The sequence below is a fragment of the Lissotriton helveticus genome, chromosome 5_1, assembly GCF_964261635.1.
Source record: "Lissotriton helveticus chromosome 5_1, aLisHel1.1, whole genome shotgun sequence".
Lineage (NCBI taxonomy): Eukaryota > Metazoa > Chordata > Amphibia > Caudata > Salamandridae > Lissotriton > Lissotriton helveticus.
In genome coordinates, this window is record NC_136065.1 from 1618722676 (window position 1) to 1618749460 (window position 26785).

The following is a 26785-nucleotide window of genomic DNA, read 5'->3' on the forward strand; positions in this document are numbered from 1 at the left end:
TGCAACCTAATTTGGACAATCTCTCATTTGTAAAGAGGTGGAGCTTCACGCCATATGTAGTGCATCTATGGATAACTTAACTTGTCATCTGAAAGTACCCCAGCCACCTTGATTCGGTCGGCATTCAGAATACTTTTAAAGTTATTTGATGCAGGACGACTAAGTTTGCTGTGGGATGAAACCGGGAGTACCATACCTTAAGCAGTATAATTTTTAGTGGTTTCTAATTTTAATCTTGTAGTTACCCCTACGAAAGCGATCTAAGTCCGAAAAGCATTGGGTTTATGTGAATTAGTCTGCCAAGGATGAATTTTGTATTCCCTTGTGCTACAGAAAAAGGCCTGGATAGGCATATCTGAAGCATTCGAAGTTATGGGAAAGTATGAAGCCTGAAATGTAGTTGGAGAAAAGAAAGAAGAAATATTTGACAAAAAATGGAATTCAATTGAAAAATAAAGGATTATTAAGTTAAGAAAGAAGTCTCTTGAGTACTGAAGGACTTTGCAGTGCGACTGGTATTGGGGCAGAACCGTGCTCCACTTTCCTTTGATTTACATTTTCCTGCAAATGGGGCAGGGTACTGTACAAGTCTGCACGCAGGAGGAAACTAGTTGTGCCTAGAACTATTTAGAATAATGGGAAAACAAAGACAGTGTGCATTCTATTAGTTACCTTGTAGCTCATGTATAATTGCCCCTATGATTAAGTTTGCTCCCAGACAATTGAAACGGATTGACAGATGAAAGAACATTGTATCACATGGAAGGTGGTTCGTTCATGACAGGAAGCTGGTTTAGTTTTTTTTAACATCATCAGAGTTCTCAAGAACATGAGCTCTAAACAATTATCTACTATTGTGCTATTAGTCACATGCTAAACATTGATTTGTGAAAGTATGAAATTGTGTTCTAAACCACAACAAGAACATTGGGCTATATGTAGGTAGCTTAATACCAGTCGGTAATGGCCAAAAATCTGTAAATTTCCCGTTACCGACCGGTATTTAGCTTGTTCTAATGTAGGTGGCTGGATTTAAGGATTCGGTAAATTACCGATTCGGTAATTTAAGGAATCGGTAAATTATCGAATCCTTACAATACCGAATCGGTAAATTACTGAATCTTTAAATCCTATGTAGGGAGCACTCAAGTGAGTGCATTTTTGATTTAAGGATTCGTTATTTACCACCAACTACAAGTTGGTGGTAAATATCGAAAACCTTTAAAAAAGCAATTTTGTGCTTTTTTAAAAGTGCCATGTGGCAGACATACATGCTCTTAGGTAAATACCGAATAGGTAATACCGAATATTACCGATTCAATAACATTGACAGAATTTTTACCTACATACTATTTACCGATTCTTAAATACCGAATCGGTAAAATTCGGTATATAACCTCATCGCTGCGGCGCGAATTTCGCCGCAGTGCTGAGATTCCAATCGCGGGCGTGGTCATGACGGCTCCCGGCCGTCATCAGCACACGCCCACCGTGACTCATGACGGCCGGGAGCCGTCATGAGCATGGAAGAGGTTAAGAATCGGTAAATAGAGATTACCTACATATGGCCCATTGTTCGCATACACAGCGGCGTGGCAGTGGCTGATGGGATTTGTATTTTTTAATCATCGGAGGTTTTTTAACATGGGCTGATTGGTTTCATGGACAGTTAAAATCATAGAGAAGGCAGGAACACACACTGCTGGGAGGGTTTTTAAGGTTGGGGAACGTCACATGGTAATTGGAGGCTGAGCACTTTTACGAATGAGGTGAGGGAGGCAGCTGAGTCTGTCTCACAGTGAAGCACTGAAATATGATTTTGTAGGTACACATTGAAGGTGTTTTTTATTCTGTGGTGGGAAAGAGAAGTGTGGGAGCAACAATTTGGAAACCATGGAGTCTGAAGAGGCCACACAGGGTGTTTTGGGATAGGTGCGGGAGAATATAATTTGGGTTGGGTCACTATGGAGTTACTTATTAGTGAAGAAAAAGTCAATTATTTTTGATAGTCAGTCTGCCAAGGATGAATGTTGTCTTCCCTCGTGCTACAGAAAAAGGCCTGAATAGGCATAGCTGAAGTATTGGAAATTATGGGAAAGCATGAAGCCTGACGTGGTTAGAAAAAAGAAATAAGACATATTTGACAAAAAAGGAAATTACATTGAAAAATAAAGAAATTTTAAGTTAAGAAAGAAGTCTCTTGCGTACTGAAGGTGTTTGCAGTGCAACTGGTATTGGGGCAGAACCGGGCTCCACTTTCCTTTGATTGACATTTTCGTGCCAAAGGGATGGAGCACTGGCCAAGTCTGCATGCAGGAGGAAACTACTTGTGCCTAGAACAATTTAGAATAATGGGAAAACAAAGACGGTATGCATTTTATCACTTACCTTGCAGCTTATGAAACTGGGAGTACCATATGTGGTGATGGTTTTGAGGGTCGTGACTTGATGTAATACCTTGTTATTTCCACATGCGGGTACTGTCAAAAAGTGACAGTATGGCCTTCAATGGCTATTTTTAAGGTGAACTTGGATAAGTTGAGTAGACTGAAAGCCTTATTGTTTAAGAAGGAAGTATCAGTAACAACTGCTAGAGAAATGTTTGATCTCCAAGTTGGAAAGTCTTATTCTGAAATACAATTGCTACTAAGTGCAATCATCCTGCGGGAAATGTACACTTTTTTTAAAGCGATTAGGTTTGGCTTTGTTAGCACGTTCCAGAATGTATCGAAGGGATTCCATCCTTTATACACTCCCTGGTTTCCAATGTAATTGGAAGCATACCACTAGTGTTATTGCTGATTTTTGGGGTTTTAGTTCTATTTTTGCTGCTCTGCAATGGATATTCAACCATGAGACCAAATGGGGAAGGAACTGCCACATGTCTTGCTGTGTCATGAACTATGATGCAGTATTTTAGAGTGTGTTTACTTCAGGAACTAAGTATCCAAAGATACTGAGGGCAGGTCAACTCACTGACCTCATTAGATAGGTACTGTATGCAGGGTGGTCACATTATATCAAAGCGAGGGAGTTATTACATAGGCAATTCCAGTCAACTTCTCCATCCCCAGCACCTCCCACATGTTGTGCAGCCTGTCCTAGCGAGGAGGAGATGTTTGGCCACTACCAATACTAAATTGATTGCTCTGACTCTGGGGAACCACAGTCGGTAGGTGAGGGCATTAGGAAGGCCCAAGAGTATATAGCTTGGGAATTTGGGTGTGTCTGTCTCAAATATGGTGTTTACTGGGTCAACTACCCCAGCCTAAAAAGACTCCAGCTTAGGACATTCCCATAAAAGATGCATGCGTGCGCCCTGTGATCCACATTGTAGTCAACATCGACCTGCTTGCGTAGGGTCCCATGTAGCAATTCTTGTTGGGGTGAGATACCAATAATGGGCTCTCTTTAAGAGTATCTCTTTAATGGTGGTATTAAGTGTGGAGGTTTGTGCCCGATGTAGAATGTCATTTCATTCTTTGTCTGTGAAGGGACGATCACATTCTTTCTCCCATCTAACACATGCGGGTGAATCAAATGGATGCAGTGGTTTTACCAGGAATGCATATATATCTGAGAGGAGTTTTCTGTCCGTAGAGCGTGTCAGAATCCTCTTCTCAAAGGCAGTCAATACCCTACTAGTATATGGTTGAATCCAGGGGCAAGTCACCCAGTGTGCCACAGCCAGGTTCTGCCATCTCAACGTGTCTGGGAGATCATTGCAAAGTCTGCTCGTTACCATCTGCGCCTTCTTTGGGGAATCCGTCGCTTCTTCCCAGAGCAGGACCTTATAACCCTGGTGCAATCGCTGGTCCTCTCAAGACTGGACTACTGCAATTCTCTTCTTACTGGCCTCCCCAAATACCACCGGTCCCCCCTTAAATCTGTTCTCCATTCAGCAGCTCGTTTCATTTATGGGGCCAAAAGAAGCGACCACATCACTCCCATGTTATCCACCCTGCGCTGGCTTCCAATCGAGGCTAGAGCCATCTACAAGACTGCTTGTATCACCCACAAAGCCTTGCACTCCTCCTCTCCTCGCTACCTGGCGAATAAACTGAAACTCTCTGGTGGCTCTAGACCTTCACGCAATGCGGAAAATCTTCTGCTTGAACCTCCCACTTTCAAGAAGGAAAGAACGATGGCCCAATCCTTTTCGGGCAATGCGGTGAGAATCTGGAACTCCCTTCCACCGCAGCTCCGGACCACCTCCTCCTCCCAGGCTTTCAAAACTGACCTCAAAGCTCTCCTCCTTCAAAGACACTTCCAAATGTAACTCATGCCTTCTCTATTATCCGTAGGAAGCCCTTCCATTTTAGAAAAATCTACTGTACATGACTATGGAAGTGTTTTCCCGGTGTGTTCTTGTGATCTGAGAGTCTGCCATTTTGTGCAGTACTATCTTTCTACCTGTGTCTGGTACTCATGTGTATCGTTCACCCGTCACTTTCTCTTGTAACACACTGTTTTCTACCTCCTACAATTGTTTATTTTTGATACCTGTACTAGTGCCACTATTCCCTTCTTATTGGTTCTTGTGCTTGAGTGCCCCCCATGTATTGCAGTATTATAGCTTTATGTTTACTTTGTATGCTTTTGTAACTTGCACACGTCACTTTTTCCTCCTGTAATGCACCGTTTGCTACCTCTTTTATTTTGTTGGTTCACGATTGTCACTTTTGTAATGCACCGTTTGCTACCTCTTTTATTTTGTTGTTTCACGAGTGTCACTTTTGGAATGCACCGTTTGCTACCTCTTGTATTTTGATGGCTCACGATTGTCATTTTTGCTTCATTTAATGTAACGTTTGCCTTTTTATTTGGCTCACTTGTATTGTTCTCATGTACCAGTTCTGTTCCTATTGTGAAGCGCTCTGACACCTTCGGGTAATGTCCGCGCTATATAAAAATGCACAAATAAATAAATAAATAAATAAATAAAATCATAGCATGTTTGCATTGTAGGAAAGGTCATGAGTCCCTCAGAGTCAAACAGGTCACTCACTCATTTACAGTTTGCTTCTTGCTACACCTTAAATCCCAGTCCCGTAGCTGCCGGGTGGGATGTCTGGGGTACCAATCAGTGGCGTTTGTGGGGAGATTGGTATGGGCAGTCAATGTCTCAGCTATGTCCTATCCAAACTCCGATTGTAGACCTGACCACCTGGGAGACATGTAGGCCTAGAGGTTGGTGTAATTTAAGCAGCCAGGGTACTTTCCAGATGTGAGTGCCCATGATAACCTGATCTATAAAACGCCAATGTTTTTCTGTGAGTGTACAGAACCATTCCACTGTATAACGCAGTTGGGCCGCTGGGTAATAACAGCAAAGGTACGGGATCCCAAGGTCTCCCAGTGATATTGGAAGGAAGGTATGTGTTCTCGCTATTCTTGCTCGTTTACCCTCCCAAATGAAGTCCCCAAGTAGTGTGTGTAGTCTATCAGTAACTGTGGGGGAGTTTGAAGAGGCAAAGCTTGCATTACGTAGAGTAATTTAGGAAGTAACATCATTTTGGCAGCTGGTATATAGCCCAGCCACGAGAGGCCATCCTTGTCATTGGTAATAGGTTCCCATAGTAGTATGCTGCAGTGCGCAAGAGCGTGGCTAGTACCTGTATTCCTAAATATGGAATCCCACGCTCTGCCACTGAAACAGGCACTGGGTGCGGACTCGGGTGCTCTCTGAGTGAGGGTGAGTTAGATCAAGTATCAGGGACTTTTCCATGTTGATTTTAAAGCCTGATATCCCCCCCCCCCCAAATCTGGACAACTCTGTCATATCTACTGTCAGGGAATTGATCTGGTCAGTGAGCATCAGGAGGACATCATCAGAAAAGAGTTGGGAATCTGCAGAGCATGCCTGCAACCACCTGTAGAATCAAGGGCCAAGGCCCGCATACTCCAGTACCTGGTACAAATAGGGCCATTGAACATGGTTAAATGCTTTCTCAGAATCGAGCACCAGTAGGAGCACTAGCACCCGAGAATGCTGCACCTTGTCCAAGAGGTGACAAATTCTTTTTGTTTTGTTGCTACATCCTCATTCATGTAAGAATTCGGCCTGGTCCTGGTCAACTAGTCCTTGCACATACGGGCTAGTCTGTGAGCTAGAACTTATCCTTGAATGTCACCTTAAATATTGAGTGTCCGGAAAACGCCCCGTGGGTGAGAGGAGAGCAGAAGGAAGAGGAGGAGTTGAGGACAATTTCCCTTGAGGCAGGCCTGCCCGTTACCTGCAGCCCACATAAGGCCATGATCAGCAGACCTTGCCTCAAACTCAGAGGACTGGAAAAGGCCTTCATGCCTGTAACACTTATGCTGTCAACTAGCACCTCTCCCACACTGAAGCAGTGATGACTCTTGGGGTCCCCAAATGGTCTAGCAATGTTCCTCCAATGTATTGCTCCAAACAGTTCAAGGGACCTCCCGGGTAGGGATCCCTGAGTCCAGAAGTGCAGCTGCTGATCATCAGCATGGGAGGCGCACTATCAAGAGGGACTGGCTCACATGTGTGTGCCACAGTAGGCCGCCAGTATAAGCCCTCATCACTGATCTTTTGGTGCATGGGTATTAGGTGGTGAATGGTCTTGGGGTTGTCCCTCCCCTAATAGGCTCCAACAGCTCTGTCCTCAGCTGCCATGCCACAAGCAACTTGGACCTTCCCCACTGGTTCATGGGTATTGGGGATGATTGGACTGAGGCTTGTCCCTCACCTTTAAAGGCTACCGCACCTCTGCCCCCTGCCGCCGTGCCACAGGTAGTGTTAAGAGCCACCCAGGCGCGGCTCCCAATTCTGAATCTTCCACTGCTTGCAGGGACTGGTGACCCCTCCCTGATGTTGTACGGTGGGCTCGCCGCAGATCTGGACCACTGCCTTCTTACATCCCGCCAATCGCTCTGAGGGTCACTGTCACTTCCCCACCCCACAAGCAGCAGGCTCAAAAACTCACCCGTACAGAGGCCGGGTGGGGCGTGGCCCTCTCATCAACGTCTAGCAGGTATCTCCGTGTCCGCCCAGCAGGGTCGAACATCCCTCGTGTTACCTCTGCTAACCCGCAGGCAGGCCTCTGCATCTCCAGGAGGTGATGACCGAGGGCCATTCTTCCACATTCTATCAGCTCCAGAAAGTCCCTCGTTTGGTGCTGCCTGTATCCACCAAATAGATGGGGGCTGATATCATCACTGGGGCACCTCTTCTGCTGCTGTGATTATTATATTCCTTTTATAATTTTGGGCTTACATACATAGTAAGTTTAATTTTAAGATATGCTTTTAAGTTTACTTTGAATTAAATGTCTCCATCCAGCCAAGGAATGAGTGTTGTGGGGTTTAACTGGGCCCATGCATGAGAAGTTTCCATTTTACAAATACAAGTTTAAATTTGACATCTTTTTTAGACATTGACTTTTACGTGCTTTGCACTTACATGGTAAAATACTCAGAATGTTTTTTGCTTGCAAGCACATTTCTTCGAAAGCATTTTATCACAGCACATAAACACTCTTTCCGAGGCCACAAGAAAACCATGAATACACTTCCCTTGCATTTTGTTGTTCAGTTTTAGACAGCACTAAATTAGAAAGATAATCAAATCAGCATTGTACCGTTGACATGGTCCAAATGGAGCCAGGTTTTTATCATATAGGCTGCCTCTGAGATAAGTTTCTCAGAGGAGCACTTCGTTGGATTATCCTGAAACATTTTCACGTGACTGATATCCAGCCCTGCTTACTCCATACCCTATCCTGCAAAGGATGGAGGTCTGTTTTACATTGGACTGGCTTTCTGATACATCTCACACAGGTATGGGGAATTTGGTTGTTCCAAGCGATCTGGCGAAATGCATTTTCAATATGCTCTCTATAGTATAGCTAGTGTTAGGTAGGAGTATCAATTTGACATATATATTGATATATTACTTGCTGCCTGGATTCGCATTCGCGTGCCTCCTTGCTGCCTGCTACCTTGCTGCTTGGACCCGTGACCGCGCGCATTCACACAGCGCCTGGTATCGTAGCCTGCACATAGCTAATAGTACCTATTTGCGCAGCATTGGCGAATCAGAATGAACGTAGCCTGCTTATTAAAATTTTTTTATTGTACCTGCTGATTTGTATTGTGCACGTTAGCGCTGCATTGCTGTGAATAGCATTGCCGTAGCCTGCTATTATTATTTATTGCCGGTGCTCGGCTGTGCCCCGTTTCGCTTTTGGTTTAAGCAGCCATTTTGTTGTTGTTGTGTCCACTCCTGGCCCGTGTCTCCTCCCCGCTCCCGCCTCCCAGCTGAACCTCCCTCCCACAGACAGAGTAGGCTCGTCCCTTCCATCCTAACGCTGTGACCACCAGGGCTTCCCCGAAGCGGTCTCTCCCACGCGCTCCCTTACTTGCTGCCTTGATTCGCATTCGCGTGCCTCCTTACTGCCTGCTACCTTGCTGCCTGGACCCGTGACCGCGCGCATTCACACAGCGCCTGGTATCGTAGCCTGCACATAGCTAATAGTACCTATTTGCGCAGCATTGGCGAATCAGAATTAACGTAGCCTGCTTATTTAAAAATTGTTATTGTACCTGCTGATTTGTATTGTGCACGTTAGCGCTGCATTGCTGTGAATAGCATTGCCGTAGCCTGCTATTATTATTCATTGCCGGTCCTCGGCTGTGCCCCGTTTCGCTTTCGGTTTAAGCAGCCATTTTGTTGTTGTTGTGTCCACTCCTGGCCCGTGTCTCCTCCCCGCTCCCGCCTCCCAGCTGACCCTCCCTCGCCCCCGCCCCCTCCACCATCCATACATGACAGATGCTCCTGCGCGCAGCGTTTACGAGCAGCGGTCGTGCCCCATGCGCGCCGAAGGTGCGCCAAAGGTAAGCCCGTCTACGCCCGTCGCGCCTGGACCGCGCCCAGCGCCAGACCCCCTGGCCCCCGCAAAACCCACCCCACTCACTTAACATATGACGCCGCTACTCTCCTTGCCCTTAACCCCGGACACACCCCACAATGCTGCGTAGCTACCCCAGGACACACCCACGGACCTTTCGCCTGCCACTCCTGCAAGTTCGCCTGCATCAGTACCCATGTCAACTCCTCCCCCTCCAAACTAAACTCCGTCTCTAACCACCTGAAGTGTATCCTGCTGAACACCCGATCGATCCACAAACATGCCAATGAACTCTGGGACCTACTCGACACTACTTCACCGGACGTCGCCTTCCTTACAGAAACCTGGATGAACGCCTCATCAGCGCCCGACATCGCCATAGCCATCCCGGACGGCTCCAAGATCATCCGAAAAGACCGCACCAACCAAACAGGAGGAGGCATCGCCATCGTCCATAAGAACAACATCCAAATCACGACCAGCTCCGACGATAACCTCGCGACCGCCGAACACCTTCACTTCCAGCTCCACACCGACCCCAGGACCACACTCAGAGGCACCCTCATCTACAGACCACCAGGAACCCGCACACAATTCAATGAAGACATCACTGACTTCATCAGCCCACATGCCCTCACCTCCGAGAACTACATTCTACTAGGAGACCTCAACTTCCACCTGGAAAAGAAAAACGACAACAACACCACCACCCTTCTGGACAATCTGGCCAATCTCGGACTCAAACAACTTGTTGACACCCCCACCCACCTCGCCGGCCACACGCTCGACCCTATCTTCACCTCCAGCAAACACATCTCCTTCAATCACACCACAGCTCTCCATTGGACGGACCACAGATGCGTTCACTTCAACTACAAAAAGACCACGACCCACATCCCACCACAACCTATTCCTCGAAGAAACTGGAACAAAATCACCACCGACCAACTCTTCCCATCGCTTAACCAAAACCCCCCCACCATATCACCGGACCCAAACCAAGCTGCCACCAAACTAACACAATGGATCACCCACAGCGCTGATGAATTAGCACCCTTGAAAATCCATCAGATCAAACAAGGTAACAAAAAGGCCCCCTGGTTCGACGATGACCCTAAGAAATCCAAGAAGTTATGTCGTACCCTCGAGATATCCTGGAGAAAAAACCCAACCACTGACAACCTGACCACCTTCAAGGACGCCACCCGCAAACACCACCAATTGATCAGATCCACCAAGAAATCAGCATTCTAGGATCGACTCGACAACAACGCCCAAAACAGCAAGGAACTATTCAACATCGTCAAAGAATTTACCAACCCCACCGCCGGCACCAACGACATCACTCCCTCCCAAGACCTCTGTGACTCCCTATCCTCCTTCTTCCACAACAAAATCATCGACATTCATAACAACTTTGGAAACCTGTCCGAAGAACAACCCACTCCACCCACCTCCGATCCAAAACAGCACTCTCACAACCTCTGCGCCTGGAACCCAATCACTACCGAAGACACCACCCGTCTGATGAACTCCATCCACTCAGGTTCACCAACTGACCCATGCCCACACCACATCTTCAACAAAGCAGACTCCATCATCGCACCCCATCTCCGTGATGTCATCAACTGCTCCCTCAACTCCGCTATCTTCCCAGAAAGCTGGAAACATGCCGAAGTCAGCGCCCTTCTGAAGAAACCCACAGCGGACCCCTCTGAACTCAAGAACTACCGCCCCATCTCACTCCTCCCCTTCCCGGCCTAAGTCATCGAGAAAGCCGTCAACAGCCAGCTCACGGCCTCCCTTGAATCCACCAACTCACTCGACCCCTCACAGTCCGGCTTTCGAGCCAAGCACAGCACCGAAACCGCCCTCATCGCAGCTACGGATGACATCCGAACGCTACTGGACAACGGAGAATCAGTTGCCCTCATCCTACTTGACCTCTCCGCCGCCTTCGACAGTCTGTCATAACACCCTCATACAACGCCTCAACAACGTCGGAATACAAGGAAAAGCCTTAGACTGGACCATCTCGTTCCTCGCCGGAAGAACACAAAGAGTCTGCCTCCCCCATTCAAATCAGAGGCCATCGAAGTCATCTGCGGCGTACCACAAGGATCATCACTCAGTCCCACCCTCTTCAACGTGTACATGGGTCCCCTCGCAACCATCGCGCGACAACACGACCTCAACATCATCTCATACGCTGACGACACCCAGCTAATCCTCTCCCTCACCAAAGACCCCAACACCGCCAAAACCAATCTACACGAAGGAATGAAAGAAGTAGCTGAATGGATGAAGAACAGCCGTTTAAAACTAAACTCAGACAAAACGGAAGTCCTCATCTTAGGATCGTCCACCTCTGCTTGGGACGACTCATGGTGGCCACCGGCTCTGGGTACAGCACCCATACCTACAGATCACGCACGGAACCTGGGCTTCATCCTAGACTCCTCCCTCTCGATGACCAGACAAGTCAACGCCGTTACATCATCATGCTTCAACATCCTACGCATGCTCAAAAAAATCTTCCGCTGGATCCCCACCGAAACAAGAAAAACAGTCACCCACGCATTAGTCACTAGCCGACTAGATTATGGAAATACCCTTTACGCCGGAACCACAGCCAAACTACAGAAAAAACTACAACGCATCCAAAACGCCTCAGCCAGACTCATACTCGACATCCCCCGTTAAGCCCACATTTCCGGTCACCTTAAAGATCTCCACTGGCTTCCCGTCAACAAGAGAGTAACGTTCCGTCTCCTCACCCACGCACACAAGGCCCTCTATGACCTAGGACCCGAATGCCTTAACAAACGACTGTCCTTCTACACACCCACCCGCCAACTACGTTCATCCAATCAAGCCCTCGCGACTATTCCGCGCATCAATAGATCAACCATGGGAGGAAGATCTTTCTCCTACTTAGCGGCTAAAACCTGGAATTCTCTCCCCACTCACCTCCGCCTTACACAGAACCACCTCTCCTTTAGAAAGCAGCTAAAAACCTGGCTATTCGATAAGTAATGCACCCACCCTCCCCCAAGCGCCTTGAGACCCTCTGGGTGAGTAGTGCGCTATACAAATTTCTGAACTTGAACTTGAATCACTGCAAAGCAATATTGACCAAGATCGGACACTATAGGCTTCAACAGCCAACGGAGGAACGCAGTTACCCGTTGAGCCCAAGTCTCCAAGTTAGAGCCGCCCAGGATTGATGACTGGTTGCAGGATGCACTGGACATAGTCTTGCAAGCTACAAGCAGTCACCCAGTCAGATCCTACCCTCCGTCTCCCTGGTTGAACGAGGGCCTATAGGTGGAAAAATCAAAATGTAAGAGCCTGGAGAGGTCCTGCAGACCTGTGTATGGTGAAGATAATATAAGATAGTAAGCTCATATATAAAACAGCATTATCTTCAGGCCTCCTGCCATCAATAACCAAATTAGCCTCTAATGCCTAAACGCCTGGATGCCTCAGGGTAACTGTCCGCGCTTTACAAAACTCCTTTCCTTTCCATTCCATTCCATTCCATTCTACACAAGTTAGTCAGAATTTGAATTCTTTGGACATTCTGTATCTGCCTCTGTTTTTGTCATTGTTGACATCAATTAGGTCTGGCTCTCCTGGAGATCTTCTGCCCCCTGCCAAACTTAGTACCCTAGCCCTCAACATTCTGCAGGTTTTAGTGGGACTCCTCAATTTTTCCTTACTAGAGGGGCATATTCCACAAGCATGGACACACGCCATGGTCCTGCCCTTCCCAAAGAAACCTAATTTGCACCCTGCTAATTTGTCTAATTAGAGACCAGTTTCTATGCTTTCCATCATGGCATGGCCAAACTCATGGAGAAGCATGTTAATAGACATCACTCCAGTTTTATTGAGTCTAAGTGCTTCCTACATTACTCGCAATCCGGTTTAGGATGGGACACAGAACCAAATCCGCTCTTCTAAGGATCACAGAACGTCTTAGAAGGCTCTTGGATTTGGGCGAGACTGCCACGTTAATTTGACTTGATCTCACGGTGACCTTCAACACTGTGTCTCAATGACACTCTCTTAAAGAGGTTGGCCGTTCTGGGTCTCTAAGGGATAGCCCTTTTCTGGATCCTTTTCAAGGATCACTTTTTTCAGGTGATATCAGCCAGTGCCTCTTCTGATCAGCATGTTCACCAAGAGTCAGCCCTAAGTCTGGCACTACTTAACATCTATGTGCGATATTTGTCTCACTTAGTGGAAATACATGGCCTTACCTTATTTTCATATGCAGATGACACGCAAATCATCTTTTCCCTATCATCAGCTCAAAACCACAACTCTGAGTCCTTGAACTCCTGTTTGGGCCTGGTAACGGGGAGGATGAACAACTATTCATTTAAATTTAACTTGGATAAAACTGAGGCACTCGGAAGAGACCCATCACTGTGGGGTCCCCAATGCTGGACGGAAATCCTGGGCCCTCTTCCGAATCCAGCCACCAAGATCAAGAACCTTGGCTTTCCAAGAGGCCTCAGGTCATGGAACTGGCCGTTCTGAAAAAAATCATCTAGCTTCAGCCATTCCCAGATCAAAGGATGATATTTCACACATTCATTATGCAAGACTGGACAACGGCAATATGCTTTATCTGGGGCAAACAAAGCCTCCATCAGAAGATTGGACGTGATCAAGAACTTGGCGTCCAGAATGCTCTATTGGCTAATGGTAGAGAAGCAAATTCCCTTTAATACCTTGTGCTATGTGCACAGAACAAGATTGGGGGTTGGCCCATGATATCTTAATGAATGTGCCAGACCTCATCACCTGACCATCTTCTTCTTTTCATACTTTCCCTTGCAGTGTCCCCAGAGTTTAGCACACGTGCATAGGAGGCTGGTCTATTGCATGTCGGGAACGAAAATTGTGGAACGCCCTCCCACAATTTTTGAGAAGCTGCCCCTTAGTTAGACAGCTGAAGATCTGACTGTTTTGAGTCAGTGAGACTTGAACAGACCCGACCTGCCGTTTAAGCACTGGGTAACCCCAAGTGGGTAGCTGAATTTTTAAATAATAATAATAAAAATAATGGTTGCATTTTTATCTTTTTTCACCTTTCTTGTAATGCTGGTAACAATGTTTTGTTTTCTTCTGCTAATAGTTGCAGCTCATGGTTTTTACACAAGAATACAATTCATTCAATAAATGTTTTAAAACTGTCTGCATGTCTTGTGTTTTCCTTTGGGGGTGTCTAAGTAATAACAAAAAGGTCGATCTGTTTACTGAGCATGGGCAGAAAATTCATTCTGCTCGCACAATTTGCGGAATTTTGGCAATTTCGTGATCCGCGAATCGCGCAAAATTGCCCAAAAATCCACAATTCGCCAGTTGGGGAATTTTTTTTGCTTGTTTGCACTTCAAAAATACAATCTTGCGCGCGTGGCGTTGACTTACCGTGATTCTGAGTACGCCGAGTTGTTTTTCTCCCGGTTCACGTGCGCTGAGCCATTTTGGATCTGGCTGCGTGATCGCACAAGACTTTTCGACCGCGAGTATGTAATGGAGTCCCACCATCTTGCACTGCGAGACTTTGAGAACGCGAATACGTCATAAGGGCCCGCAATCACATATCGTGAGAGTAAACAATAGCGAATACATAGATGTGATGCGCAGCTGACATCCGGCTGGAGATTTGAACAGCTCGCTTTCCCGAAGTCGCAAAAATTCGAAGTCGCAGTGAAAAAAATCTCGCGAACTCGCAAAAATAAAAAATCCGCAATCTCACGAAAGTTTGCGTATTTTGGGGATTTGTTGTGGTCATTCTGAGGTTGCCGACACCATCTAGTACCCTGTAAGGTTAGGGGTCCAAATGGCAAACATTGAGCTAGCGAGGAATTGGGCCAACATACTCTGATTATATGAGTTTAAGTTGCCCAGATGCACAGTCTTACTTAATTAGAAGGAACCGTACAACACTCCCATGTTTATTGCATATCTCCCTTCTTTATTCTTTTACCTCTTTCAACTTATTATAGATAGCCATGTTAAATGTATTAATTTTAATAGTAAGTAGTCAGTGAAATGTCCAACATTAACTTTACTTTAGTTTGCTGAATTGTTTACTAAAATATGGTACAGTAGTTTGACAATCAACAAGATGTCTATCTTGTATCTATATCATTCTAATAATAATCTTTTTATATCAATCTTTCCTTTAGGCATTCTTGGGAATTTGTGGATATGAGTAATCATTCCACAGTGACAGAATTCATTCTTGTGGGATTCACTGGAGGACCTGTGATGAAGATTCTAATGTTCATCGTTCTACTACTGATCTACATTGTGTCACTGGCAGGGAACCTTACCTTGCTAATCATAATATACGTAGACCATCGTATGCACACCCCTATGTATTTTTTTCTGTGGAATGTATCTTTGGTGGAGACCCTGAACATCTCTAATACTGTTCCTTTAATACTGGTTCAAATGTTTTCAGTACATAGATCAGTATCATTTGTATATTGCTGTACACAGTCTTTTTTCTATGTTTACTTTGCCACTATTGTTTTTTTTCTTCTGCCTGTCATGTCATATGACCGTTATGTAGCTATATGCAATCCTTTGCGTTACACCACCATTGTGAATGGAAGGTTCTGCATTGAATTACTCATTGTTTCCTGGGTAGCATCTCTCTTATGCATTCTTGGACCTGTTATTCTAATTTCCAAGCTTCCTTTCTGCGGCCCAAATATTATAAACCATTATTTTTGTGACAGTTTGGCGCTTATGAATCTAGGATGCGCCAACACTGAATTAATCAGTTGGATGATCATAATCTCTGCTCTCTCCTTGCTGCTGAGTACATTGGGGTTAATCTTTGTCTCCTACATTTTCATCATTTCAACCATTCTGCGAATCCCAGTAACAAATGGAAGGCGGAAGGCGTTCTCCACCTGCAGCGCTCACCTAACTATGGTAACAATAGGCTATGGGAGTGCTGTATTTACTGAAATGAGTCCAGCACTAAATCCATCAATAGAGGTTTACAAAGCAGTGCAAATGTTTAGCAGCATTATTTATCCTTTGATGAATCCTTTCATTTACACTTTCAGGAATAAAACAGTGAAGCGGGTGTTAAATAAACTTATATACCGAGAACATTCTTTTAATTAATCAATATATTTATCGTTGTCTTTATTTATGTAATTTATCTTAGGTGTATTTTTAAAGCACACAAATAGTACCAGGGTCATATAATGTAGCACAAGAACAATCGTTTTAAGAAGTAAACAAAAAATAGACATGAGCACCAGTAAAACAGTGGACATGGAAACTGGAAGATGGAAGACAGTAGAAGAATAAGAATGGAAGGGGTAGCTACAGCTTGGATGTCTTATTATTTATTCTGAAGGAGAGAATGTTAGGATTCAGTTGATGTTTTCGGTGAACTGATTCCAAATTCCAGGGGCTCGACAAGACAAAACCTGCTTTGTGCTCTCTTTTATATTTGGTACCTCCAGAATAAGACAGAATTTTCCTCTTGTCAGCCTTTCTTCTCCTGTGGAATATATGATGATTTTGAACTAAAGAAGTGCAGAGAGCTCATTAGATTGTAAAATAGTTATCATCAATAGCAAACCTGCTCAAAAGATCCCACCTATTTTGAAAATGCTCTCCTCGGTCACAAACTCAATCAAACTTTCATTTAACATTTGGGGCTTTTTCTCAAATGAAGTAATTAAGTATTCTTCATATACCACAGAGTGGCCTATCTTTTGTCACACTCATATTTTTTTCCACACATTAATATTTAGTTCGCCAAACTTAACAGTATTCTAGTACACTTGTACTACAATTCTGAGACAGAACAAAAAAAACTTGATATGCTTTTTATAATTGTTTGCTTACATGCAGGTACTTTCTGTGGATTGTATAGGCAAGTTACAGTCCATGCTTCTCTGAAAAAAAATTATTGCATATACCCTCTATGGATTATATAGGCAAGTTAGAGACCGTGTTTCTCTGTGAAAACCCACTATTACTTGGAAATTTACCATAAATAAACCAGTTATCAACAGAACTGTCTACCTCACTGTCTTAGTAACCACTATAAACATCAGAGCACCAACTGTCTATATATATACATTATAGAGAGAGCGATAGCAACTCTGTAGTTACGGTAAAGTCTACATTCAATCAATCTATCAGGGTTTTATATAGCACACTACTCACCCATGAGGGTCTCAAGGCGCTGTTGGGGGGTGCAGCTTCAGCTAAGTTGAAGAGCCAGGTCTTGTGGCTCTTCCTGAAGGTGTGCAGAGTGGGGGAGCATCTGAGTTGACTGGGAGCTGGTTCCAGGTCTTTGTTGCGACGTAGGAGAAGGTTCTTCCGCCTGCTCTGGTTCTGCGTATGCGTGGGGTCTCTCCCAGGGTAAGGTCGGCAGAGCAGAGGTTCCTTTTGGGTACGAGGAAGGAGACTCTGAGGTATTTGGGTCCGATATAGTGGAGGGATTTGTAGGCTTGGGTCAATAGCTTGAAGGTTACTCTCTTCTCGACGGGGAGCCAGTGGAGTTCCCGTAGGTGCTGGGTCATGTGCTTGTGTAGTGGTGTGCCGAGGACGAGTCTGGCAGCTGTGTTCTGGATGGTTTGGAGCTTGTGTAGCAGGGTTCTAGTGATTCTGTTGATTTCCATTAAAAAACTGTGTTTTTTGCGTTTTTCAACAATTTGCATGAAACTTTAAAACACAAATCATCTAATTCAGTTTTAGCTCATAAAATATTCTGCAGAAGTGTCTGAAGGAAGCAGAGGAAAATGTGCTCTGAGCTAGAAAAGAAAACACTCCTAGGAATTATACTGAATCGGGCAGGAAACTAGGCTCAATTAATTTGTTCTGCTGCATTTGGTGTAAATTAGTTCAGTAGTTTCTGCGAATTGACTTTATCTGAAATGTATCTGGTGTTCTTTAACGGATTACAAAATAAGAGACATATTCACCACCCTCGAACCCTGGTTTGAGAAAAGTTAGAGGACTCACATTTAAGGAATAAAGGCCTCCCATTTGACATAGAAGTTCTTTTCTCATTGTCCAATCCAGTTCCGTAAACTCCAAGCAGACCTGAAGCTTCTAATTGATCTAAAAGGGCCACATATAGAAGCTTTTATACCAACACATTGCCTCTTCTTGAATTTGGCCTTTTAGCATTTCCTGTTATGTCTACGCTGTGTATACCCATGTGATTGCTAGCTAAGGATGTATTAGTGTTTGCAAGGTATATTTACTAACAGGTTTTGGATTTGTTGTACTATTTTTAAGCATGCTTTTTATTTTTTTAAATGGCTTACTTGAGTTTATGTATGTATGTAACATTTCGTCTATGTATTGTATTGTATTGTATTGTAATTGCATTTATATAGCGCTTACTACCCATGACGAGGCGTCGAAGCGCTTTTTCGGCGGGTAGCACGCTACTCTGGGACCCACAGAGGATTAGTGTTGAATTAGTATAGTGAAACATGCAAGTACATTTTAAGTGGTGGATAGTTTAGTCAGTTATTTGGATTTGGAATGATAGCAAAAGGATAGAGTAGGACAAAGGTTTGTATTTATTTATCGCTCGCTTGTTGACGCATGCTATTCAGGGAGCCTATAAAGGATTAGTGGTGAATTAATATGGTGAAATATGAGGTAATTTCAGTGGTGGATATTAGTCTGTTACTTGGAGTGAGAAGGATAGCGGATGGATAAAAGGGGAAGAAAGATTTGCATTCATATAGCACTTGTTACCCCTGATGGGTGTTGAAGCGCTTTTCTGGCGAGTAGCACGCCACTCCGGAACCCATAAAGGATTACTGTTGAAAATTAGTATAGTATAAATATGAAGTAATTTGAGTAGTAGATATGGTATTCAGTTATTTGGGCAGTATATTAGTATAACTGAAAATGGAATATGGAAATTGAGAAGTGAAACATGTTAGTCTGTTAATTTTGATTGAAAAAGGATAGTGGAGGGATAAAAGAGTGAAGGATTTTTTTTTTTTAGGTCTTAGCAGTAGGAAGGGGCTTTTGGATGAGTAAAAGGGAGTTTTGGAGGGAAGGAGTCAGAGGGGAGAGTTTATAAAGGTTTGTTTTAGGGGATTGGTGTAGTAAAAGAGGTGTCAGATGATGCAAGGAGGGGTAGAGCAGGAGAGAGTCTAGAAAAGGTTATTTTGGCAATCATAGTAGTGGTATGGGGTTTGGGATGAATGAGAGAGTGGATGTAGAGGATATATTGATAGATCTATAGGGTGAGAGATAGGGTAGTGCATTAGAAGGAGTAGTAGAAAGAAGTTTGAGATGAGTCAGAAGGTTGGGCTAGAAGATATATTGAGCGAAGTATAGGCTGAGAAATAGGCTAGTGCATTGGAAATGCTAAATTAGAAGAAAGTGATAAATATATAGATCCATAAGTACATTGAAGGTATATAGATACATAAAAGAAGTGAGTGTGTTGCTCTATTTGTGGTTGTGTTTGGTGTGGGCTGGGTATTGTTAAATGAGAAAAAAGGGCAGCATTTCAGGCCCTAGTCCCGACCAGTCTCGAACAGGCCCAAACAGGCAACTACCCTTGTCCCCTCCACCCTTAACAGGCCCAAACAGGCAACTACCCTTGTCCTCTCCACCCTTAGCCTTGACGCCCGGGCTGAGACGCCCTAAGCCTGGCCTTTTTGTAGCCCTAGTAATCAGGTGACCCCTTCAGCCAATGGGAACCCTAGCCCTAACACTATCCAATCACAACACTAGCCCTAACATCTAGAACCAATAGGAGACCAGGACCTTACTGCCAATCTTAGCTCTAGTCCAAGCACCCAATCAGTTCAAAAACCCTGATCTCTACGTCCAATAAAGGCCTTAGCCCTACCACTAGTTCCAACCCAAGTCCAAACAGCCAATGGTACAGGTAGCCCTAGTCCCTACTTCCAATAAAAAGCCTAACCCTACTCTTAGTCCCACAACTGGTCCAACAACCAATCACACCAGAAGCCCTAAATAGCTACTTCCAATTAAAGGTCTAACCCTAGCCCTAGTCCAACCCTACTCCCAACAACCAATAACATAGGAAGCCCTAGTCCCTACTTCCAATAGAAATCCTAACCCTAGCCCTAGTCTCAACCCTGCAATGATTGAATCACAGACCGAGAAACCAATCAGAACCCTCAAATACCCAACCAATGAGGGCATTAACCCTAACCCAATAGAAACACCAGGTACAACCACAAATCAGTGTACACATGTGCCAACCACTAGCACACCATATAAGGTCCCAGCAACCTCAGACAAGGTTTGCTGGCCAGGGAGTTGGAAGCTGCTTGCTCCTGTTCAAAATCTCCTAGGAGACAGACAGGCTCAATCCACAACTTTGGACTTCAGCAGGTAAAGGCTTCACTAACTCGAAATCTAACAATACTGTTTGAATAAAGCTTTACTCCCCCTGTTGGCCAAAAAACGAACTGCACAGGACCCAGTAAATACAGTTTAAACAGCTCACAGAAGCACCCTCTGATGTAGAAAATCCCTGTTGCTGGGGGGATGGGGGGAGGCAGGGGGGCTGGCCTCACTGGCTTGGGAACACAAAATGGAGGCTGGGGATGCACTGTTTGAGCACACAGGCCTAAGCACAGAGCAAAGGAGAAATTTGGAGGGAAAACATATTTGTCACCAAGGAATGAGAGGGACAAACTACAGAGGTTGGACTGTAAATCCCATAATTCAACACACTAAATGAAGGCAATCATGAGCAGGGAAAAACCACACATTTAAAACACAACACGGGTGATAAAATATGCAATTATAGGCAGGCTAAAACTACAATTTTTAACTGTAACAACCACAGGCATAGGCAGTAAACACAGAAAGTGAAAATCGTTTTTTAAACAACTTTTTGTCTTGGGAAGAGACAGCACTAGTCTGTCTCCTTACCACTTCCTGTACTCTTCTCGACGTCAATACAATATATTTATGTATGCACAACTTTCATGATCATGATGATTGAAATAAAGTATTGTGATGATGATGATGATAAAAGACAAAAGAGTAATAAAGGAGTAGGGTTGCACAATTTCACCCCCAGGCCTAATTGAGCGGCACATAAAGGACACCCTAAAGGTCAAAATGAGAGATAGTCAACTGGTGGAGTCAACAAGCCTGCCACAGTTTGCAAACACTGGCAGTCACAGGCCACCCACAGTCACATTACAGAGTCTGCCATCTAAGTACCGAGACAGCAGACTACTAATCAAATGGTCCCATATCAGGTCCTCATCTATTATCTGCAGTTTCATGACTGAATATGACCACTCATGAGGGTGTGCTCACCCTGACCCCTTACATTTAAAAAAATACATCGTTTTCTGGATGTAGGAACTATGTCTATGCCTACAATAGCTGCCACAACATATTTTTCATTTTGTTGGCAAACCAACAGATGTACCTACTCCTGCATAGCCTCAACACAAGCTTTACCTCGAATCCCTGTGTCCAGTAATGGCAGCTGCATCATTTTTCTTCATGTTGCGGCTAGGCTCTCAGATTCCTCGAGTCAATCTATGAAAAAATGAGCACTCCTGACCAATTAAGTTGCACTATGTTTTGAGCTCTCGGCTGGGCAGCGCATGCGCTATCTCCTCGAGAGATGCTGTATACAGTATTGTGGGGAAGCTCTGCCCACTTACTGCCCATCATTTTCATTGGCTTCAATCATAAATTCAGCCTTTTGATTGGTTATTGACTTCTTAGTCCTGCCATGTCGTCAGTTTTGTTCTTCCGAGGCTATCAGCCCCTTTACTTTAAACATCGTTTTGTTCCCCTACTTCTCCCTGTTCCCTCCCGCAGTCCGTAATTTGTTTTACCATAACCACCCCCCTCCCATTTGTGCTTTCTTTAATGACTGCACTTCTGTTTAAAATGCAATAGGGCTCGTGTAAATACGAGTCCTATTGCATTTTTAGTGCTTGTTTTTTTTCTGATTGGTGGCTCCATGTGCACTTTTTGTCTCGCATGAGCACAATGCCTTACATCGTACACATGCGTGACAAAACAATGGCGATTCACTGTGGGAGGCAGAGACAGCACAAGCAGCGAAGCGAACCGGCCGGCCTGGCCAGTCACCGGTCGGCGCTGCTTGTTTCCTCTCCCTCCCATTATCTGTGCCTTCAGGCTTGACTGCTGACAGAACAGGTAGGATTTCAGAGCGTGCACCAGACTGTTGGTTAGTTGCTGCATGTCAAATCATATTGAGGCTGACTGTTGGAAGCATTTATTATTATTAAACACAGTTCTACTGGAGAACAAGGGTCCAAGGGACAATATTTACCAACCAACTCAGCAGATTCAATCCCCAATTCTCAGCTTAATACAAAAACAAGTGGAATCTGGTGATCATCTAAAAAAAACTAGAACCATGAAAAAGGTAAAAGGAACTGCCACTACTGGAACATACATGTTGATTGGTCTTGTCTTACCATCCCCTGTTGCAGGACTCTGGCCATGGTGGAATTTAGTGGTCTGGCGTACGATGATGCAACATACCAAAGTATACTAGATAACACACCAAGTATGCTAGACAGTCTGACTAGTTCCTCGGTAACATCAGTCGACGATTGGAATTCAGTCACTACTTTAAAGGAATCACACTCACACACCGTGATACACGGCGCCATGATGGCGGAATATCTGCGTGGAAACTGTGCCCCTCCGGGTTTAATCGTGACCAATGCCCCCAGGTTATTCCTACAGGACAAGACATTTCGTAAGGACTGGTCCTTAATAGCCCTGCGGTGCACCCGTGATTGGTTACTTCTAATCATCTGTACAGCCAAGAGAATGGCAGACGCCATCTTGGTGGAAATACAGGTGATGGAAGCCAAGATAAAAACTACAGTCACGAGTATTATTTTTAAGAAAAATCAGGAAGAATCCAGCAAACAAAACAAGAATTTTAAAGACTCCATTCTCTCGTCAAAAATTAAAAAATTTTAAAAAGACTTGGCTAAGTTTAATCATGAGGTGGTATACCCGTATATAAGTGATGAATACACAGCTCCGCTACTTAACAACAAAGGGAAACGCTTGGGCTTTACATATTCTGGTAGTAGCTCAGGAGATAACTCCAGTGACTCTGACTACACCGACACTAACAGACAACAATACAGAGGAAGAGGTAGGAGGGCATCCAGAAGAGGGTACACAGGACCACCTGTCCAACAATGGTGGCCACCCTCACCATGGGGTTTTCCACCTACACAGTTTCATCCACCAGGGCCTTACCAACCATACCAAGCAGACTTCTCCAATCCGTCTTTGTTAGGGGTAGGCCCAGAAAGATCCAGAAGTCGAAGCAGAAACTATCAGAATTACCAGGCACAAGTGCACTGGAATCAGCCTCTGCAAACACCCAACCAGATAGGGACCCGGTCCCAGACCAAGCGGAATCAGAATCAAGAGCAGAGGGGGGCACAACAAGAAGAGACTTGATAGTGAACCTCAGTAGCAAGATTCTGACAGTAGATGAGACTATGGTCCTGAACAAGGGCCTTGGCTTTGTTGCCACATCCATTGGAGATTAATTCACTATACAATGTGAACTAGCCCATTTCTTTTGGAAAGTTCGACTTCATAATTTCTTCAAGAACAAAGGAGAACCAAAAGACCAGTGGGACAGTACCAATACAGTGCTGAGGAATCGCTCTACATTCAATCCCCCCTACATAGCGTACCACCACAGGTACTGGCTTTAGAACGGGCCGTACAACAAGAGATAACTGCTCTGTGTGGCAACAAGAAAAACAAGAAAAACAACTACCATAATGTCCCAAAGAATGAGTCAAAATCTGTGAAAACACTGATGGAGGACCAGTCCTTAACGATTAAGCCCGCGGACAAAGGCGGTGCGACAGTCATTTTGGACACCAATGTGTACCGCGCAGAATGCGTGCGACAGCTAAGCGACAGGTATTGCTACCGCCCTTTAAAAGAGGATCCTACACTGAGGGTTAGTAAGATTATTATGGAATCAGTTGAAGAAGCCTTTGGAGAAGGTTGGATTACCTCTCAGGAATCTACGTACTTACAGACAACGCACCTGGTGATGCCTTACGTTAATAGTCTTCCAAAAGTACACAAAGCACAAAGGCCCCCACTGGGCAGACCCATTATATCGGGTATAGGCTCCTGTTTGGAACCTCTTTCTACTTTTGTAGATTTATTTTTGAGACCTATAGTGCCGCAAATGCCAACCTATCTACAGGATACCAAAGATGTTTTAAGACTATTACCCACAGTGGATTTTGACCCGGAACTTGACATACTAATCTCATTTGATGTGGAATCATTGTACACATCTATACCTCAAGATGAAACACTTGAAACCATTGCAGATTTCCTCAATAACACAGGGCTGGATACCATCACCCGGGTGAATTTTATCATGGCGTTAGCATACTTGGCAATGAAAGAGAATTTCTTCCAATTCAAAGACACTTATTACCTCCAGGTGTCGGGAACAAGCATGGGAAGTGTTTATGCGCCGAGTCTAGCGAACCTTTATGTACATAGTTTCGAGCAAAAGCATGTTCTAAGGACTTCCAATCCCTTCCATGAGTCTATTAGACTATGGAAGCGCTACATCGATCATATTCTGGTGGTGTGGCGCGGTAATGAAGAGTCTGCTAAAGCTTTTCACTCATGGCTTAATTCCCAGAATGATTACCTCAGATTTACTTTGGAAATAGGCGGGCTGGGATTGCTTTCCTTGACCTGTCCATTTTTGTAACAGCAAATGGTTTGGCAAGTGAGTTATTTCGCAAACGTATGGCGTGTAACTCACTATTACGTTATGACAGCCAACACCCCAAGTGACTGAGGGACAATTTGCCGTTTGGCCAATTTTTACGCTTGAGACGTAATTGCTCAACCATGGACGGATACAGAGCACATGCAACCAACCTCTCTAAACAGCTCCATGAAAAAATGTATCCTCGCATATTGGACAGGCAAGCCAAAAAAGAGCCTCACATAATCACAGAGAAGCTTTACTTGAACCAAAAGTTTTGAAACCACCTCTAGGCCGTTTGACTTTCGTCAACACATTTAGTACCTTGAGCAATGGAATTCAGAAAGGCATCCACAAGAACTGGCGGTTTTTAAACACAAAGAAAGAGAGAATACCGATGCCTTTGTTTGAATTTAAGCTTGGTCATAACTCACGTGATGCTCTAGTTCACACACGTCCTAGACATACCCTACAAAAGAAGACAAATACACTATGGGATCTACCACCTGTCCAAGGACATTTTCCATGTGGAGGATGTTCGGTTTGTGCACAGACAAAACAATCAAAAACAGTGGACATTGGGACTGCCAAACCCTGGATACAATCAAGTTTTTCCAACTGCAATAGTGACAGTTTGGTTTACATGATAGAATGCACATGCGGTTACCGGGTTACCGATATGTCGGGATGACAACTCGAAAAGTCCGACTGTGCATGTCAGAACATAAGAGCACATTTCGCTGTAAAAAGAGTAATACCAAACTCACGAGACACTATACTGAGTTTAATCAAAGTTTAAGGCAAAATGGGTATACACTAAAATGGGGCAAGGTCATGCCAGAAATGTTTCTTGCAAAGCTGTTAAATACCTGTTCAGATAGTTTCTCTATTTGCCATGGGGAGACGTCTTGCTCCAATCAGCTCTTAGAGCATTTTGATAAAATAGCTCTTGAAATTAAGAAAAGTCTGTGGGTAGAGCAAAGAAATAAGACTAGGCGTACTAAAAGCTGGTTTGATACCGCTTGTACCAGGGCACTAAGTGATTTGAAATATGCCATCCATAGGTCTCCCAGGGATCACGTAGTAATAAGAGGGTTAAGGAAAACTTATAACAAGGCCCTGAAAACTAGGAAAAATGCCATAAAAAAGGAGGCCCTTGAGGCACTCTGCGAGGCTGCACAGTCCAAAGATGCATCCGCTTTTTGGAGGGCAGTTAAAGCCCCTTTGCTCTTTGATAGGGCTCGTATAGAGACGGCGATTACCGAAGAGGAATGGGTGGAACACTTTTCAACTTTATATAGCTCGCAGGATGCTCATTACTCTACAAATAATTTTAAACATGTGAACTGTGCAATGGGTGAGGAAAAGTTGGTGATATCCTTGGAGGAAGTTTTAATCGGGTTGAAGGCAACGAAGGGTGGAAAGGCTGCTGGCCCAGACGGGATCCCTGCAGATTTATATATAGCAAACACAGAGATTTGGGGTCCCATGTTGGTACAGCTTTTTAATGCCGCTCTTGCTAATGGCCTGCACTCATCCTGGTTTACTTCGATAATTGTGCCGATTTACAAGAAGGGTGAGAGACAAAATTGTGCATGCTATAGGCCAATCTCCCTTCTTGATTCATCTGTAAAAATTCTCGGTAGAATAATTTTGGCAAGACTCCGGAACTGGGCTGAGGAAAATGAAATATTGAGCGACCTACAGTACGGTTTCCAGAAAGGTTTGGGTACCGTCGAACAATGTTTAAATTTAATGATTATCCAACAAAAATATACAAGGGTTAAAGGGGAACGGTTATATCTTATGTTTGTTGATTTGTCTTCGGCATTCGATTGTGTATCGCATACTAAATTGTGGGATATTTTGAAAGGGCTAGGCGTCGATGATGCCATAATCTGTGTGCTGAGAGATTTATACTCAGGCGCTACAGCATCAGTCCGATATGGCCGTGGGGGAGAATGTACTAGAAGATTTGGAGTGGGACGTGGAGTACGCCAGGGCTGTGTTCTGGCCCCGTTCCTATTTCTTCTTTACATTAATGGACTTGAACATCGTCTCCTGCAGGAGTGCAGGGACGTGCCTAGAGTGGGGAAGAGGTCGATCTCTGCGCTCA